We start from the raw sequence: 7406 nt of genomic DNA on the forward strand, positions 1-7406 counted from the left end.
AAAGCACGTAAGCATCACGACACGCAGCAGGTGCAAATGAGCATTTTTATATGCGAGGCTATCTAGCCATAATAAACAGCTGTAAAGTGAATCCTCCTATTTTTATCACTTAGTGAAATTGGCACTAAATCGCATATACATAATATATATTATATATATATATATATATATATATATATATATATATATATAATCTAGAGTGGAATAAAAACAAATTTTTTATTCGCTTCCTTGCGATAGTGTTAAATATGTATGTTGAATGTACGACTTGGCGGTATATATAGTCCATGCAGCCAGTAGGTTTGTCCGGTTACTTCCGGGGGAATAATTCTATTGTTGATTTTTGGAGCAGCAAAACAATTAATCATTTGCTCTGCTACTGTATCAGCACTGGACTATCGTGCTTGTATGAATTGGGCAAACACTATGATGAGATCAGGGATGCAATATAGTTCAGCTGATATGGATGAACGGGCGGAACGCCGCTCGCGCGTTGTGGGTATCAGCCCGATTAATTTTGGGATGGGTTACTAAACAGCTAATAGACACAATGGCCTACCATCACATGCAATGCAAGTGTGGAACATCACAATTTTTTTTCTATTCTGTAAATTTAAGATCCTACAAAGAAATTGTTGTTTTTCACATTTGACTCATTCATCAGATCATTTAACTATCTTACATACTAGATATGTGTTTGCATTGAATTGGTGAGAGTTATGTTGCAATGCCACTTGTACAGAGGTACCGGTTGAGAATGTCCGTAACCCTGACAGTATCCTGCGCATATATAACAAGGTGATAACACACAAAAAGCTAACACTATCCAATGGCTATACATATTTCTAACTCTTAGGGTTGTATACTGCCCAAAAATCACAATGAGAATTATATATGCCCGGATGCTACCCGATGGCCAAAATTATCGGTCTCGCTCAGTAGCCTAAAGCCTATCATTGCATAATATTGTGAATTCTGTCATTGCTGGATGTTTTATTGTAAATGAACTTGTTATTAGATCGATATTAATTAATGAAATGTACAATAATTACTATAATGGATGAATGCATGGAAAGAATGCAATATTTTCACAAACTGCGGCTCTTATTACATCATAATTTAAATAAATACATAAATATCATGATAAATATTATCATATATATATATATATATATATATTTTATTTATTTATATATTATTGATTGATTTAAATTACTAGATGCATTTTTCAATCACTCAGCAATTGCCATAACAAATATTTATTTGAATTTGAATTCATGAACTGATACTCGAGTTTGAAGTGGTGGGAAATATCACTTTTTGTCTGTTTTAGTATAACAAAATTCCCTGTATAGTGTATAGTAAGTAGGCCTTAAACTCTGAATCAATAATTTCTTAATATATTTCTGAATAATACTTTCTTTACTTTCATATTCATTTATTTTCTTCATTATTTTCTTTCGATATTCCTTTGTATAGAAATATACTGGTTAGAATAACTCAAACTTTAAATTGTTCAATTAGAAAGGGTGCCAAATAAAGTTTTAAAAATTTACCTGCACCCTGACTTTAAAACGGAGTATAAAGCTAATAAAACGCTAAATATACAGCTATAAGTTAGTGATTGCGTTAAAGCAAGTTTCCCAATTGGTACATACTATGATAAATTTATATTTCTGCCTAAATGTGTGCGTTTGTATGCACTCGATATCCATCCATGCTTCAATATATCGCATTGATATACGTTTAAATGTCAATTTTACTGCTATACGTGTTTATGCTATATCTCAACTCTTTTATATAACGTCATGTAGATATTGACAATGATAGTAAACTCTACTAAACTTGCATACGTTCTTTTCTATGTTCATGTAATCAATATGAATGGTCGTAACTTTTTCTTTAATAGCGCTTACGTATTTTACAGTACTACATTTATACTAAATATTTGATGTGACTGACATATCCGTTTCTAGCGAATTCGAACTTGCGGTTGGCTTATAAGTTAAGTTTTTACAACGTGGCTTTGTAAAATTAAGGCTGTTTGAATAGATGTGATAATGTGAAAATTGTAGCTGTGAGCATGTGATAATAAAATCTGTTGATAGTAAGTTTACTACTATTCTTGTGTAGAGATATGCTATCTATAATATATAGTACTGCTTATGGTACCTGCATTGCATCGGGAAAAAAAATTGGAACAACTTGTAGAGAAAATTCTGAACATGTATATTTATTTAATTCTAAGGATAGGAGACGCAACAAAGAAACCAAATAGAAAGTGGTAAAGCACTACTTCCGGCAAAAAACAGTTTTAATTATTCTATGGTTGGCAAAGGGTATTATATACTATTTGGGTGGCCTTTCCTTCTGGGGCAAGAATGAAACAGATTTTGTGTATCCTAGCCTTGAGGCACCCAACGTAGAGATGCTCATGGAAGAAGCAATGTACGATGTTAGATTAAGACCAACGATATAAATGGAGTACCCTAGGCCTATGGTAGTCGTTCCGCGTTAGACATGAGACATCAAGAAATTCCGAGAAAGTTTCATTGTGCATTAAGAAATGTTACGAAGGTTCTCAAATTTCCGTTGTGTATAATGAAAAGGGCTGACCTAGCGAAATGACTTTGCATGATCTCGGAGCGTCAGATTTGACCTCATCCGTCGACCATCTGTAGGTTAGGAATCATTTTTTACTTCAAAATACAAGTGCGCGTCTCGCTTCGTTTGCCAAATGGAATCGGGCTTCACACACTCGGCACGGCCGGCCCCGCCGGCGCGGGGCGCGGTCCGCCCCGCGCGCGCCCGGGGGCCGCCCGGGCCGCCGGCGCCCCCTCCCTCCCGGCGGCGGCTCCCGGGCCCGCGGGGCCTGGGGCCGCGACGGCGCGGCCCCGGCCCCGCGGGGCCCGGCCGGCCGCCGCGCGGCGCGGGCCCGCGGGGCCGCCCGGCGGGCCGCGCCGCCTCGGATTTGACCTCATCGCGCCACCCATTTGAGGGTCACGGAAACACTTGTACTTCATAACAACTCTGTAATGTGGCTCGTGACACCATTAAATGACTGTTCCCCAATGACCTCCAGTGACTCTGAGGTTAATAGTATCTATCTCACCGACACTCCGCGGTTGAATTCCATGTGGATTAATCTTTAGCCCGCAGGACCGACCGTTTGTCGCTTACCTGACAAGACAACAGACAAGACGAACAGAAATCAATCACCGGAAATATTAGTATAATAATTATAATAATATATAAATATATAAATATATAAAATATAGAATAATATAATTATTATATATATTTATATATATATATTATATATATAGCTAGCGCGTATGTTTGATATAGTGCCATGTCAAATGATAGTATATAGGCGTATGAACTCATTTAATGTTCGCTGCCAACAGTATTACGGCCTTGTAATGAATATTTTAGGATTGAGCAAATACCCCGCGCGCGTGCTCTAGTTTTTGCGCTCATGCAGCTCTGAAATCTGTGGCTGGCCACCAGAGCACCAATATTCACGTGGCATGATACTCCTATCGCTTATAAAGATCTTCGCGTGTGGTGTGTGTTGTGTGTGTGTGCGCGCAGGCGCGCGCGCGTGTGGTGTGTGTGTTGTGTGTTGTGTCGGTGCGCGCGTGCGTGTGTGCGTACGTGCGGTGTTTGCGCGTGTGTGTGTGTCGTGCGCGCCGCGCGCCTCGCGTGCTGCGTGCTTCTGTTTGTGGCAACGCGATACGTAATTGACGTGTGAACCTGAAGTGCTGCCAGTTTCTACGGTCGGCCAGTGTTGCGTAAGGAGCCGAGCGTCGTAGTGTTAATGTGTCCAACATTAATTCGCGACCTCTCTGTACCGCATCAGCGTCGTCAGTCGCCTGCCGCCGCCCCCGCCGCTACGGTCTATCGCCTGGCAAGAATTCTCGCGGCTGAAAGGTCTTGCCATAGTGAGTACGCCTTGCGCGCTATGCTTGCGCGTATACATGCCACTAGCGCGCATCCATGATGCCACTGCCCGCTGCGGATTTATCCGAATGAAATCGGTCGTGCGACATGAAATTCCGAATTAAATTACGTAAACACGTTGTTCTTGCGAACATGTAACAGCCGATAATATATATATATATATATATATATATATATAAATAAATTGTAGTCTTCGATAATTACAGACAAGACATCACTTTTAGCTGTTACTCCGAGTTTTCACGCTTACGCGGATCATCAGACAGACTTAGACTTATATACATACTATAACTATAGTATAAATACATGAATGGCGCATTTGTTTAGTTATCTATTGTTTATGTAGCTCTATGTTAAATCGATCTTCTATTGTTGTTCGGCTTTTTACTTTTTGAAACAAAAGTCAAAAGCCGAAGACAAAAAAAAAAAAAAAAAAAAAACAATAGACGCAGAAAACAATAGATCGATTTAACTAATTAAAATACGAAACTACATAACAAATAACTAAAACAATATGCGCCAAATCATGTATATATAGGTTATAGTATGTAGTAAGGTTTATCCTTCATTAAAAGTCTGTCTGGATGATCGCGAAGAGTGAAACTCGAGTAACAGCTAAAAGTAATGTCTTGTCTTTAATTATCTACAGACTACAATTTATTACGCCTCTGCACTTAATGCTCGAGTCACTCCTTATCACAGTATAGCACTCAAGCTCCAGACTTATAATATATATAATATTATATATATATATATATATATAGAATATATATAGATATCGCTGTCTAGATATTGCGCAACAACAACGCGTGTTTACCGTTGTTGGCTCACCCGTGTATTGGAATTTCGAATGTCGCAGCGGCATATTTCATTCGACTATCGCAGCGGGCAGTGGCATGTGATCGCGCAGCCAGGCATTGTATAATTAATAATGTATTATTACAGATTAGCTTTTGATTATATATATTATATATGTATATTATTACTATGATTTGTACCTGTATTATTAGCTCTTGATATATATATATAATATATATAGTATATTATATTATATAATATATATAATAAATGCAGAAGGGCAGAGCGGCGCGATAAAAGAAAACAGAGAGAGAGAAATTAAGGCAGACAGAGACGAGCGGGGTAAAACAGAGAGCGGAGATTAGAAAAAGAGAGGAGAGAGAGCCAGAGAGAGATGGGAGAGAGAGAGAGACATACAGACAGACAGAAAGAAGGAAAGGGGGAGAGTAAGAAACTAATATAACGATTCAACCGACTTTAAATATAGGCCTACTAAGATTAAGTACAAATAATCTTCTGTGCGCGCAACGTGTTGTATATATGACGATGAACGTTGGTTGTCTGATAGATATATCACATTGCATTGAACCTGCGCCTTGTTATGATTTAATATTACGTAAATACATTGGTTTCAAAATTATATATATAATATATATATATGCGCTTTCACATCGCAATCAGATAATAAATAGTGTTTTTCATTTAACTTATACGTAGTTGGTTTACATGCTAACCAGAATTAATTATGAATTAATCGATCTTATAATTATTGTTTCAGATATTATCAAAGAGCATATAAAGAGGTATCTTCTTTATACTTATATAATTATCGCAATGTTATAGACTTATATAGCACACTATTTTCATTTTTTCGTATGCACTAAATGCGCAGGAATGCGAGATATTACGACCTTATAGTGTACATCATAATAATCAAATAAAGATTTCTAAACGAGTAAATATTATCGAAATTACAGCCCGTCAGTCTAAAATCTAATATATTATATATAGAAATAAATAGTTGTCGTATCTCTCCTCTCTCTCTCTCTCTCTTCTCTCTCTCTCTCTTCTCTTCTCTCTCTCTCTCTCTCTCTCTCTCTCTCTCTCTCTCTCTCTCTCTCTCTATATATATATATATATATATATATATATATATATATATATAAATTGTAGTCTGTAGATAAATTAAAGACAAGACATCAATCACTTTTAGCTGTTACTCCGAGTTTCACGCTTACGCGATCATCAGACAAACGTTAATGAAGAATAAACCTAATATACATATTATAACCTATATATACATGAATGGCGCTATTGTTTTTGAGTTATCTATTGTTATGTAGTTCTACAGTTCTATAGTTAAATCGATCTATTGTTATGCAGTTCTATAGTTCTATAGTTAAATCGATCTATTGTTCTGCTGGTCTATTGTTGATCGGCTTTTGACTTTGTTTGTTTGTTTCTAATCTTATAATATTAGAAACAAACAAAAAAGTCAAAAGCCGAACAACAATAAACCAGCAGAACAATAGATCGATTTAACTATAGAACTACATAACAATAGATAACTATAACAATAGCACCATTCGTGTATATATAGGTTATAGTATGTATATAAGGTTTATTCTTCATTAAAGTCTGTCTGATGATCGCGTAAGCGTGAAACTCGGAGTAACAGATAAAAGTGATGTACGCGCGTCTTGTCTTTAATTTATCTACAGACTACAATTTATTACGCTCTGCAACTTAACGCATCGATCACTCTACCGACAGTATACAGGGGCGGATCCAGGGCTGAAGCTAGACAGTATTTTTCCAGATTTTAAGGGCACATCCCCCAAAAAGGGCTCACCACCCCACGGTGGGCGCCGTCAGGCGCGGAAGCACATGGCGGGGGGAAATTTCAAAATTTCAAGGGTCCCTGGGCACAAAAATGAGCACCATTTGAGTACACGTTTAGTCAAGCAGCAATAGCTAAAAACCATATGGAATTTTATTTCTGCTTCATTTTGCCTGCGCTTTGCATACCAGCAATTAATGCAGAATGATTCAAGCACTTCCCTTCTTTTTCAGATATCAAAGCTAGTTTTGTTGCCATGTAAAATTTTGATTTCCTTCAAGTCCTGTCAATGAATCAGAAGAAAAAGAAAACAATTAAAAAATATAGCCAAATTCCATCAAATTGTTTTCTGTATTTTTTAGCACAAAATTTCGAAGGGCACTTTGAAATCTAGACCGTATTTCCCAATACGGCAAATACGGTCTGAATCCGCCCCTGGTATAGACTCAAGCATCCAGACATATATATATATATATATATATGTTGAATTTTTACTATATCATGAATGCATGCATTGTCTGTCTCGATCACTGTCGCATCGTCGCTAGTAGGCGCAGCCAATAAGCTGCCCAGCAGCTGCTCATGTGTCCTATCTTATTGCAATTGGTGGAGGCGTATACTGCTGGCGGTTCAGCATATATTAATCACTACAAGTACAAGGCATCGCTCGTGCACGCGAAGCAGCCATGCATATGCTATATACTCCATAAATTTACCCCACTATACAGCCATATTATTATTCTCTCTCTCTCTTTCATCTATCTCTCTCTCTCTCTCTCTCTCTCTCTCTCTCTCTCTCTCTCTC

The sequence above is a fragment of the Priapulus caudatus genome, unplaced genomic scaffold (genome assembly GCF_000485595.1).
Source record: "Priapulus caudatus unplaced genomic scaffold, Priapulus_caudatus-5.0.1 Scaffold233, whole genome shotgun sequence".
NCBI lineage: Eukaryota > Metazoa > Priapulida > Priapulimorpha > Priapulimorphida > Priapulidae > Priapulus > Priapulus caudatus.